The sequence below is a fragment of the Oncorhynchus masou genome, unplaced genomic scaffold (assembly GCF_036934945.1).
Source record: "Oncorhynchus masou masou isolate Uvic2021 unplaced genomic scaffold, UVic_Omas_1.1 unplaced_scaffold_1532, whole genome shotgun sequence".
NCBI classification, from domain to species: domain Eukaryota; kingdom Metazoa; phylum Chordata; class Actinopteri; order Salmoniformes; family Salmonidae; genus Oncorhynchus; species Oncorhynchus masou.
Genome location: NW_027005355.1, coordinates 47,776 through 60,481, shown reverse-complemented (window position 1 = coordinate 60,481; position 12,706 = coordinate 47,776). Strand labels below are relative to the sequence as shown.

Sequence of the window (12,706 nt, the reverse complement as noted above, 5' to 3'; positions counted from 1 at the left end):
ACGTCATGTTAATTGATCCGTTTGTCAGTGTCTGTGATGTAGGCTACCCTGTCATTTGGCGTATTGAAAATAATAATAATAATAATTCTGCAAATATATCCAGTCATTAATGTGTTAATTTATTTTACCTTTATTTAACCAGGCAAGTCAGTTAAGAACAAATTCTTATTTTCAATGACGGCCTGGGAACAGTGGGTTAACTGCCTGTTCAGGGGCAGAACGACAGATTTGTACCTTGTCAGCTCGGGGTTTGAACTTGCAACCTTCCGGTTACTAGTCCAACACTCTAACCACTAGGCTACCCTTTACCGCCAATGTACTCATCACATCAGGATTAGTAGGCTATAATTACATAGGTCTGCAAACGCATGGAATGCTTTATTGTAAAAAGGTGCATTTGTTAAAATGGTGAAAGTTTCCTTCCCCAAACATGAAAGACACGCACAGGTTAATGATTTTTCTGTTCGTTACTTGGCTTCAAAGTGCGCGGTAAGGACACGTCACTGCATCCTCAACTTGCATGTTCTGTTAAAATTTAAATAGCATCATTAAAAAGTGATTTCGTGTCATTCTGAGCACAGTAGGTGGATGCCCGAATCAGGTTACACACCCAATGCATATGGGACCCGTAACATTTACAGAAACCCTGCAGCAACACTCACATCTGTAGCCATGAAACGCTTTGAAAAAGGCTGGTCGTGGCTCACAACATCATCATCCCAGACACCCTGGACCAACCCAACAGATGATCCAATCTCTATTGCACTCCAAACTGCATCAGCAGTTGGATATATCCAACGTATGCATCAAATTGTACACGTAGACTTGACAGAAATAGTAGCAAAAAAGGTGAAATGTTGAACTTTTATTGCACACATACGCAGAAAACATTTTGGGATTACATAATGAAAAGTTGGACTGCAGAATTACGCAGCATTGACGCGTTAGTCCCCTCCTGTATTTCCTGTTCACCCAGGACTGCGTCGCCAGTCACGACTCCAAAAACACCAGCATCAAGTTCTCTGACGACACGACGGTGTTCGGCCTGACCACCAATGACAATAAGACCGCCTGTGGGGCAGGTGGTCAGTGACCTAGCAGTGTGTTAACAGGACAACAACCTTTCCTTCAACGTGTCAGCAAGACAAAAAGTAGCTGATGGTGGACTACAGGAAACAGAGGACCCGAGCCACGCCCCCAATCTACATCGACGGGGCTGTAGTGGAGCGGGTTTGAAAGCTCCTCTGTGTCCACGTCACTAAGCATCATGGTCCACACACACCAACACGGTCGTTAAGAAGGCACGACAACACCTCTTCCCTCTCAGGAGGCTGCAAAAAGATGTGTCATGGGTCATCAGATCCTCAGAAAGTTCTACAGCTGCACCATTGAGAGCATCTTGACTGACTGCGTCACCGCTTGATATGGCAACTGCTTGGCATCCGACCGCAAGATGCTACAGGGGGTAGTGGGTACAGCCCAGTACATCACTAGTGTTGACCACAGGGTGCTACAGGGGGTAGTGGGTACAGCCCAGTACATCACTAGTGTTGACCACAAGGTGCTACAGAGGGTAGTGCGTACGGCCCAGTACATCACTAGTGTTGACCACAAGGTGCTACAGAGGGTAGTGGGTACAGCCCAGTACATCCATGGTGTTGACCACAAGGTGCTACAGAGGGTAGTGGGTACAGCCCAGTACATCACTAGTGTTGACCACAGGGTGCTACAGGGGTAGTGGGTACAGCCCAGTACATCACTAGTGTTGACCACAAGGTGCTACAGAGGGTAGTGCGTACGGCCCAGTACATCACTAGTGTTGACCACAAGGTGCTACAGAGGGTAGTGGGTACAGCCCAGTACATCCATGGTGTTGACCACAAGGTGCTACAGAGGGTAGTAGGTACAGCCCAGTACATCACTAGTGTTGACCACAAGGTGCTACAGAGGGTAGTGGATACGGCCCAGTAAATCACTAGTGTTGACCACAAGGTGCTACAGAGGGTAGTGGGTACAGTCCAGCACATCACTAGTGTTGACCACAAGGTGCTACAGGGGTAGTGGGTACGGCCCAGTACATCACTAGTGTTGACCACAAGGTGCTACAGGGGGTAGTGGATACGGCCCAGTACATCACTAGTGTTGACCACAAGGTGCTACAGGGGGTAGTGGGTACAGCCCAGTACATCACTAGTGTTGACCACAAGGTGCTACAGGGGGTAGTGGGTACGGCCCAGTACATCACTAGTGTTGACCACTTGGTGCTACAGGGGGTAGTGGGTACAGCCCAGTACATCACTAGTGTTGACCACAAGGTGCTACAGGGGGTAGTGGGTACAGCCCAGTACATCACTAGTGTTGACCACAAGATGCTACAGGGGGTAGTGCGTACGGCCCAGTACATCACTAGTGTTGACCACAAGGTGCTACAGAGGATAGTGGGTACGGCCCAGCACATCACTAGTGTTGACCACAAGGTGCTACAGGGGTTGTGGGTACCGCCCAGTACATCACTAGTGTTGACCACAAGGTGCTACAGGGGGGAGTAGGTACGGCCCAGTACATCACTAGTGTTGACCACAAGGTGCTACAGGGGTAGTAGGTACGGCCCAGTACATCACTAGTGTTGACCACAGGGTGCTACAGGGGGTAGTGGGTACAGCCCAGTACATCACTAGTGTTGACCACAAGGTGCTACAGGGGGTAGTGGGTACGGCCCAGTACATCACTAGTGTTGACCACAAGGTGCTACAGGGGGTAGTGGGTACAGCCCAGTACATCACTAGTGTTGACCACAAGGTGCTACAGGGGGTAGTGGGTACAGCCCAGTACATCACTAGTGTTGACCACAAGATGCTACAGGGGGTAGTGCGTACGGCCCAGTACATCACTAGTGTTGACCACAAGGTGCTACAGAGGATAGTGGGTCCAGCCCAGCACATCACTAGTGTTGACCACAAGGTGCTACAGGGGGTAGTGGGTACAGCCCAGTACATCACTAGTGTTGACCACAAGATGCTACAGGGGGTAGTGGGTACAGCCCAGTACATCACTAGTGTTGACCACAAGATGCTACAGGGGGTAGTGGGTACGGCCCAGTACATCACTAGTGTTGACCACAAGGTGCTACAGGGGGTAGTGGGTACAGCCCAGTACATCACTAGTGTTGACCACAAGATGCTACAGGGGGTAGTGCGTACGGCCCAGTACATCACTAGTGTTGACCACAAGGTGCTACAGGGGGTAGTGGGTACGGCCCAGTACATCACTAGTGTTGACCACAAGGTGCTACAGAGGATAGTGGGTCCAGCCCAGTACATCACTAGTGTTGACCACAAGGTGCTACAGGGGGTAGTGGGTACGGCCCAGTACATCACTAGTGTTGACCACAAGGTGCTACAGGGGGTAGTGGGTACGGCCCAGTATATAACGAGTGTTGACCACAAGGTGCTACAGGGGGTAGTGGGTACGGCCCAGTACATCACTAGTGTTGACCACAAGGTGCTACAGGGGGTAGTGGGTACGGCCCAGTACATCACTAGTGTTGACCACAAGGTGCTACAGGGGGTAGTGGGTACGGCCCAGTACATCCATGGTGTTGACCACAAGGTGCTACAGGGGGTAGTGGGTACAGCCCAGAACATCCATGGTGTCGACCACAAGGTGCTACAGGGGGTAGTGGGTACAGCCCAGTACATCCATGGTGTCGACCACAAGGTGCTACAGTGGGTAGTGGGTACGGCCCAGTACATCACTAGTGTTGACCACAAGGTGCTACAGGGGGTAGTGGGTACAGCCCAGTACATCACTAGTGTTGACCACAAGGTGCTACAGGGGGTAGTGGGTACAGCCCAGTACATCACTAGTGTTGACCACAAGGTGCTACAGGGGGTAGTGGGTACGGCCCAGTACATCACTAGTGTCGACCACAAGGTGCCACAGGGGGTAGTGGGTACGGCAGTACATCACTAGTGTTGACCACAAGGTGCTACAGGGGGTGTGGGTACGGCCCAGTACATGACTAGTGTTAACCACAAAGTGCTACAGGGGTAGTGGGTACAGCCCAGTACATCACTAGTGTTGACCACAAGGTGCTACAGGGGGTAGTGGGTCGGCCCAGTACATCACTAGTGTTGAGCACAAGGTGCTACAGAGGGTAGTGGGTACAGCCCAGTACATCCATGGTGTTGACCACAAGGTGCTACAGGGGGTAGTGGGTACAGCCCAGTACATCACTAGTGTTGACCACAAGGTGCTACAGGGGTAGTGGGTACGGCCCAGTACACCCATGGTGTTGACCACAAGGTGCTACAGGGGGTAGTGGATACGGCCCAGTAGATCCATGGTATTGACCACAAGGTGCTACAGGGGGTAGTGGGTACGGCCCAGTACATCCATGGTGTTGACCACAAGGTGCTACAGGGGTAGTGGGTACGGCCCAGTACATCCATGGTGTTGACCACAAGGTGATACAGGGGTAGTGGGTACAGCCCAGTACATCACTAGTGTTGACCACAAGGTGCTACAGAGGGTAGTGTGTACAGCCCAGAACATCACTAGTGTTGACCACAAGGTGATACAGAGGGTAGTGGGTACGGCCCAGTACATCACTAGTGTTGACCACAAGGTGCTACAGGGGGTAGTGGGTACGGCCCAGTACATCACTAGTGTTGACCACAAGGTGCTACAGAGGGTAGTGGGTACAGACCAGTACATCACTAGTGTTGACCACAAGGTGCTACAGGGGGTAGTGGGTACAGCCCAGTACATCACTAGTGTTGACCACAAGGTGCTACAGGGGGTAGTGGGTAGGGCCCAGTACATCCATGGTGTTGACCACAAGGTGCTACAGGGGGTAGTGGGTACGGCCCAGTACATCACTAGTGTTGACCACAAGGTGCTACAGGGGTAGTGGGTACAGCCCAGTACATCCATGGTGTCGACCACAAGGTGCTACAGGGGGTAGTGGGTACGGCCCAGTACATCACCAGTGTTGACCACAAGGTGCTACAAGGGGTAGTGGGTACGGCCCAGTACATCACTAGTGTTGACCACAAGGTGCTACAGGGGTAGTGGGTTCAGCCCAGTACATCACTAGTGTTGACCACAAGGTACTACAGGGGGTAGTGGGTACAGCCCAGTACATCACCAGTGTTGACCACAAGATGCTACAGAGGGTAGTGGGTACGGCCCAGTACATCCATGGTGTTGACTACAAGGTGCTACAGGGGGTAGTGGGTACAGCCCAGTACATCACTAGTGTTGACCACAAGGTGCTACAGGGGGTAGTGGGTACAGCCCAGTACATCACTAGTGTTGACCACAAGGTGCTACAGGGGGTAGTGGGTACGGCCCAGCATATCACTAGTGTTGACCACAAGGTGCTACAGGGGGTAGTAGGTACGGCCCGGTACATCACTAGTGTTGACCACAAGGTGCTACAGAGGGTAGTGGGTACGGCCCAGTACATCACTAGTGTTGACCACAAGGTGCTACAGAGGGTAGTGGGTACGGCCCAGTACATCACTAGTGTTGACCACAAGATGCTACAGGGGGTAGTGGGTACAGCCCAGTACATCACTAGTGTTGACCACAAGGTGCTACAGAGGATAGTGGGTCCAGCCCAGCACATCACTAGTGTTGACCACAAGGTGCTACAGGGGGTAGTGGGTACAGCCCAGTACATCACTAGTGTTGACCACAAGGTGCTACAGGGGGTAGTGGGTACAGCCCAGTACATCACTAGTGTTGACCACAAGATGCTACAGGGGGTAGTGGGTACGGCCCAGTACATCACTAGTGTTGACCACTAGGTGCTACAGGGGGTAGTGGGTACAGCCCAGTACATCACTAGTGTTGACCACAAGATGCTACAGGGGGTAGTGCGTACGGCCCAGTACATCACTAGTGTTGACCACAAGGTGCTACAGGGGGTAGTGCGTACGGCCCAGTACATCACTAGTGTTGACCACAAGGTGCTACAGAGGATAGTGGGTCCAGCCCAGTACATCACTAGTGTTGACCACAAGGTGCTACAGGGGGTAGTGGGTACGGCCCAGTACATCACTAGTGTTGACCACAAGGTGCTACAGGGGGTAGTGGGTACAGCCCAGTACATCACTAGTGTTGACCACAAGATGCTACAGGGGGTGTGGGTACGGCCCAGTATATAACGGTGTTGACCACTAGGTGCTACATGGGGTAGTGGGTACAGCCCAGTCCATCACTAGTGTTGACCACAAGGTGCTACAGGGGGAAGTGGGTGGCCCAGTACATCACTAGTGTTGACCACAAGGTGCTACAGGGGGTAGTGGGTACGGCCCAGTACATCCATGGTGTTGACCACAAGGTGCTACAGGGGGTAGTGGGTACAGCCCAGAACATCCATGGTGTCGACCACAAGGTGCTACAGGGGGTAGTGGGTACAGCCCAGTACATCCATGGTGTCGACCACAAGGTGCTACAGTGGGTAGTGGGTACGGCCCAGTACATCTCTAGTGTTGACCACAAGGTGCTAAAGGGGGTAGTGGGTACAGCCCAGTACATCACTAGTGTTGACCACAAGGTGCTACAGAGGGTAGTGGGTACAGCCCAGTACATCACTAGTGTTGACCACTAGGTGCTACAGGGGGTAGTGGGTACGGCCCAGTACATCACTAGTGTTGACCACAAGGTGCTACAGAGGGTAGGTGGTACGGCCCAGTACATCACTAGTGTCGACCACAAGGTGCTACAGGGGGTAGTGGGTACAGCCCAGTACATCACTAGTGTTGACCACAAGATGCTACAGGGGGTAGTGGGTACGGCCCAGTACATCACTAGTGTTGACCACTAGGTGCTACAGGGGGTAGTGGGTACGGCCCAGTACATCACTAGTGTTGACCACAAGGTGCTACAGAGGGTAGGTGGTACAGCCCAGTACATCCATGGTGTTGACCACAAGGTGCTACAGGGGGTAGTGGGTACAGCCCAGTACATCACTAGTGTTGACCACAAGGTGCTACAGGGGGTAGTGGGTGGCCCAGTACACCCATGGTGTTGACCACAGGTGCTACATCATACGGCCCAGTAGATCCATGTATTGACCACAAGGTGCTACAGGGGGTAGTGGGTACGGCCCAGTACATCCATGGTGTTGACCACAAGGTGCTACAGGGGGTAGTGGGTACGGCCCAGTACATCCATGGTGTTGACCACAAGGTGATACAGGGGTAGTGGGTACAGCCCAGTACATCACTAGTGTTGACCACAAGGTGCTACAGAGGGTAGTGTGTACAGCCCAGAACATCACTAGTGTTGACCACAAGGTGATACAGAGGGTAGTGGGTACGGCCCAGTACATCACTAGTGTTGACCACAAGGTGCTACAGGGGGTAGTGTGTACAGCCCAGAACATCACTAGTGTTGACCACAAGGTGCTACAGAGGGTAGTGGGTACGGCCCAGTACATCACTAGTGTTGACCACAAGGTGCTACAGAGGGTAGTGGGTACAGCCCAGTACATCACTAGTGTTGACCACAAGGTGCTACAGGGGGTAGTGGGTACGGCCCAGTACATCCATGGTGTTGACCACAAGGTGCTACAGGGGGTAGTGGGTACGGCCCAGTACATCCATGGTGTTGACCACAAGGTGCTACAGGGGGTAGTGGGTACAGCCCAGTACATCCATGGTGTCGACCACAAGGTGCTACAGGGGTAGTGGGTACGGCCCAGTACATCACTAGTGTTGACCACAAGGTGCTACAGGGGTAGTGGGTACGGCCCAGTACATCACTAGTGTTGACCACAAGGTGCTACAGGGGGTAGTGGGTTCAGCCCAGTACATCACTAGTGTTGACCACAAGGTGCTACAGGGGGTAGTGGGTACAGCCCAGTACATCACCAGTGTTGACCACAAGATGCTACAGAGGGTAGTGGGTACGGCCCAGTACATCCATGTGTCGATCAAGGTGCTACAGGGGGTAGTGGGTACAGCCCAGTACATCACTAGTGTTGACCACAAGGTGCTACAGGGGGTAGTGGGTACAGCCCAGTACATCACTAGTGTTGACCACAAGGTGCTACAGGGGGTAGTGGGTACGGCCCAGCATATCACTAGTGTTGACCACAGGTGCTACAGGGGGTAGTAGGTACGGCCCAGTACATCACTAGTGTTGACCACAAGGTGCTACAGAGGGTAGTGGGTACGGCCCAGTACATCACTAGTGTTGACCACAAGGTGCTACAGAGGGTAGTGGGTACGGCCCAGTACATCACTAGTGTTGACCACAAGATGCTACAGGGGTAGTGGGTACAGCCCAGTACATCACTAGTGTTGACCACAAGATGCTACAGGGGGTAGTGGGTACAGCCCAGTACATCCATGGTGTTGACCACAAGGTGCTACAGGGGGTAGTGGGTACAGCCCAGCACATCACCAGTGTTGACCACAAGGTGCTACAGGGGGTAGTGGGTACAGCCCAGTACATCACTAGTGTTGACCACAAGGTGCTACAGGGGTAGTGGGTACGGCCCAGCATATCATCCACAAGGTGCTACAGGGGGTAGTGGGTACGGCCCGGTACATCACTAGTGTTGACCACAAGGTGCTACAGGGGTAGTGGGTACGGCCCAGTACATCACTAGTGTTGACCACAAGGTGCTACAGAGGGTAGTGGGTACGGCCCAGTACATCACTAGTGTTGACCACAAGATGCTACAGGGGTAGTGGGTACAGCCCAGTACATCACTAGTGTTGACCACAAGGTGCTACAGGGGGTAGTGGGTACGGCCCAGTACATCCATGGTGTTGACCACAAGGTGCTACAGGGGGTAGTGGGTAAGGCCCAGCACATCACCAGTGTTGACCACAAGGTGCTACAGGGGTAGTGGGTACAGCCCAGTACATCCATGGTGTCGACCACAAGGTGCTACAGGGGGTAGTGTGTACCGCCCAGTACATCACTAGTGTTGACCACAAGGTGCTACAGGGGTAGTGGGTACAGCCCAGTACATCACTAGTGTTGACCACAAGGTGCTACAGGGGGTAGTGGGTACAGCCCAGTACATCACTAATGTTGACCACAAGGTGCTACAGGGGGTAGTGTGTACGGCCCAGTACATCACTAGTGTTGACCACAAGGTGCTTCAGGGGTAGTGGGTACAGCCCAGTACATAACTAGTGTTGACCACAAGGTGCTACAGGGGGTAGTGTGTACGGCCCAGTACATCACTAGTGTTGACCACAAGGTGCTTCAGGGGGTAGTGGGTACAGCCCAGTACATCCATGGTGTCGACCACATGGTGCTACAGGGGGTAGTGGGTAAGGCCCAGTACATCACTAGTGTTGACCACAAGGTGCTTCAGGGGGTAGTGGGTACAGCCCAGTACATCCATGGTGTTGACCACAAGGTGCTACAGGGGTAGTGGGTAAGGCCCAGCACATCACCAGTGTTGACCACAAGGTGCTACAGGGGTAGTGGGTACAGCCCAGTACATCCATGGTGTCGACCACAAGGTGCTACAGGGGGTAGTGTGTACCGCCCAGTACATCACTAGTGTTGACCACAAGGTGCTACAGGGGGTAGTGGGTACAGCCCAGTACATCACTAGTGTTGACCACAAGGTGCTACAGGGGTAGTGGGTACAGCCCAGTACATCACTAATGTTGACCACAAGGTGCTACAGGGGGTAGTGTGTACGGCCCAGTACATCACAGTGTTGACCATGCTTCAGGGGGTAGTGGGTACAGCCCAGTACATAACGACCACAAGGTGCTACAGGGGGTAGTGTGTACGGCCCAGTACATCACTAGTGTTGACCACAAGGTGCTTCAGGGGGTAGTGGGTACAGCCCAGTACATCCATGGTGTCGACCACAAGGTGCTACAGGGGTAGTGGGTAAGGCCCAGTACATCACTAGTGTTGACCACAAGGTGCTTCAGGGGGTAGTGGGTACAGCCCAGTACATCCATGGTGTCGACCACAAGGTGCTACAGGGGGTAGTGGGTAAGGCCCAGTACATGCCCACCGATGAACCATCAAACAGGCAAAGCCTCAATACAGGACTAAGATCAAATCGTACTACAACGGCTCTGATACTCGTCAAATGTGGCAGGGCTTGTATACCATTACAGACTACAAAGGGAAGTACATCCGAGAGCTACCCAGTGAAACAAGCTTACCAGACGAGCTAAACTACTTCTATGCTCACTTGGAGGCAAATAACACTGAAACATTCATGAGAGCACCAGCTGTTCTGGAAGACTGTGATCTTGCTCTCCTCAGTCGATGCGATAAGAACTTTAAAACAGGTCAACATTCGCAAGGCCAGACGAATTACCAGGATGTGTACGGCAAACATGCGCTGACCAACTGGCAAGTGTCTTCACTGACCTTTTCAACCTCTCCCTGTCAGAGTCTGTAATACCAACATGTTTTAAGCAGACCACCATAGTCCCTGTGCCCAAGAACACTCAAGTAACCTGTCTAAATCTGTAGCCATGGAGTGCTTTGAAAGGCTGGTCATAACTCACTTCATGACCATTATCACAGAAACCCTAGACCCACTCCAATTTGCATACCGCCCCTAACAGATCAACAGATGATATAATCTCTATTACACTCCACACTGCCCTTTCCCCACCTGGACAAAAGGAATACCTGTATGAGAATGCTATTCATTGACTACAGCTCGGTGTTCAACACTATAGTGCCCTCAATGCTCATCAATAAGCTAAGGACCCTGGGACTAATCACCTCCCTCTGCAACTGGATCCTGGACTTCCTGATGGACCGCCCCCAGGTGGTAAGGGTAGGTAACAACACATCCGCCACGCTGATCCTCAACATGGGGACCCCTCAGGGGTGCATGCTCAGGCCCCTCATGTACTCCCTGTTCAGTCATGATTGCACAGCCAGGCACGACTCCAACACCATCATCAAGTTTGCCGATGACACAACAGTGGTAGGCCTGATCACCAACAACAACGAGACACCCTATAGGGAGGAGGTCAGAGACCTGACCGCATGGTCAGTGGAGCAGGTTGAGAGCTTCAAGTTCCTTGGTGTCCACATCAACAAGCTAAGTAGGTGAATGCATGACCTCTGCGTGTGTGTGGTTCCCACTGAAGTGTGGAGGTGGTGGTGTGATGGTATGGGGGTGCTTTGCTGTGACACTATTGGTGATTTATTTAGAATTCAAGGTACACTTCACCAGCATGGCTACCACCGCATTCTGAAGAAACATGCCATCCCATCTGGTTTGCGCTTAGTGGGACTATCATTTGTTTTTCAACAAGACAATGACCCAACACACCTCCAGGCTGTCCAAGGGCTATTTTACCAAGAAGGAGAGTGATGGTGTGCTGCATCAGATGACCTGGCCTCCATAATCATCCGACCTCAACCGAATTGAGATGGTTTGGGATGAGATGGACCACAGAGTGAAGGAAAAGCAGCCAACAAGTGCTCAGTATATGTGGGAACTCCTTCAAGACTGTTGGAAAAGCATTCCAGGTTAAGCTGGTTGGCACAATTCCAAAAACGTGCAAAGTTGTCATCAAGGCAAAGGTGGCTACTTTGAAGAATCGAAAATATATCTTGATTCGTTCAACACTTCTTTGGTAACTACATTATTCAATTTGTTATTTCATAGTTGATGTCTTCACTATTATTCTACAATGTAGAAAATAGTAAAAAAACATAAAAACCCTTGAATGAGTAGGTGTCCAAACTTTTGACTGGTACTGTATATCTTTATTGTCCCAGGGAAGACAGGATGGCCTCAATTTCAAGCCCTGGAGGGTATTATTTTAGAAAAAGACCAAAAATATTTAGGTGTAATTGTAACGTTGCAATATTTCACAGGCTACCGAGGGTGGTGCACCAACCTCCAGGCAAGCCTTAAAGGGGCCGTGTTGTATTTTGAGACAGGCCTACATTGTCTGATGCTCTATGGGAAGATAGATAGTAATGCATTTGATTTGTGTTAGACCTTTTTTATGTGTGTGTGTGTGGGGGGGGGGGGGCATAAGCTTTCGGACAAGTAAAAAAAAAAAAAAATATAAATAAATAAATCATATTTCCTACTGGCTAAAATCGTTATATCTTTCTATAATTCTTCTATTTCTCTCTGCATTGTTGGGAAGGTCCGTAAGTAAGAATTTCACTGTTAGTCTACACCTGTTGTATTTACAAAGCATGTGATAAATAAAAGTTATTTATAGTTTAACTCTCAACAGTAAATTGAGACCCAGACTGAGTCCCCCCCCCCCAAAATCTATATAATAATCTAAAATATAAATGGTGTAGAATCTTCAGATTCTGATTTAGATTATTTCTGCAGCGCCACTTAGTGGTCGAATGAGGGAAGCCGCTTTGGCCGACTCAAATTTGGTACGTTTGAGACGTGCGTGATGATGTCTTATTTGCCAGCCAGATACACACATAACAATAAAATATTGATCGGAAGTTAAACTAAAGGGCAATAGAAGCCATGCATTTATTTTATGGAACAATGGATTTGGTAACACTTCTTTAGCTAGCTACAGCCTTGAACACTAGCAATTGAAATACGCCCCGGCGTAACGTCAGTACAAGCTAACAACAACACAAGAGGTTGTACTGACAGGGCCTCTTGTCAAAAACCAGCTGGCAAATTAGTGCAACACCTCATTCTGAGGGGTATATCAATGTCAGAAACGTTACCATATCATGTGCGAGTTAA

The 12,706-nt window shown here is 50.9% G+C and overlaps 1 pseudogene; it reads right to left on the bottom strand.

Annotated features, from left to right (window-relative positions):
- LOC135531150 (histone-lysine N-methyltransferase KMT5B-like) overlaps window positions 1-12,706 on the bottom strand; it is a 37,615-nt pseudogene that overhangs the window by 23,931 nt on the left and 978 nt on the right.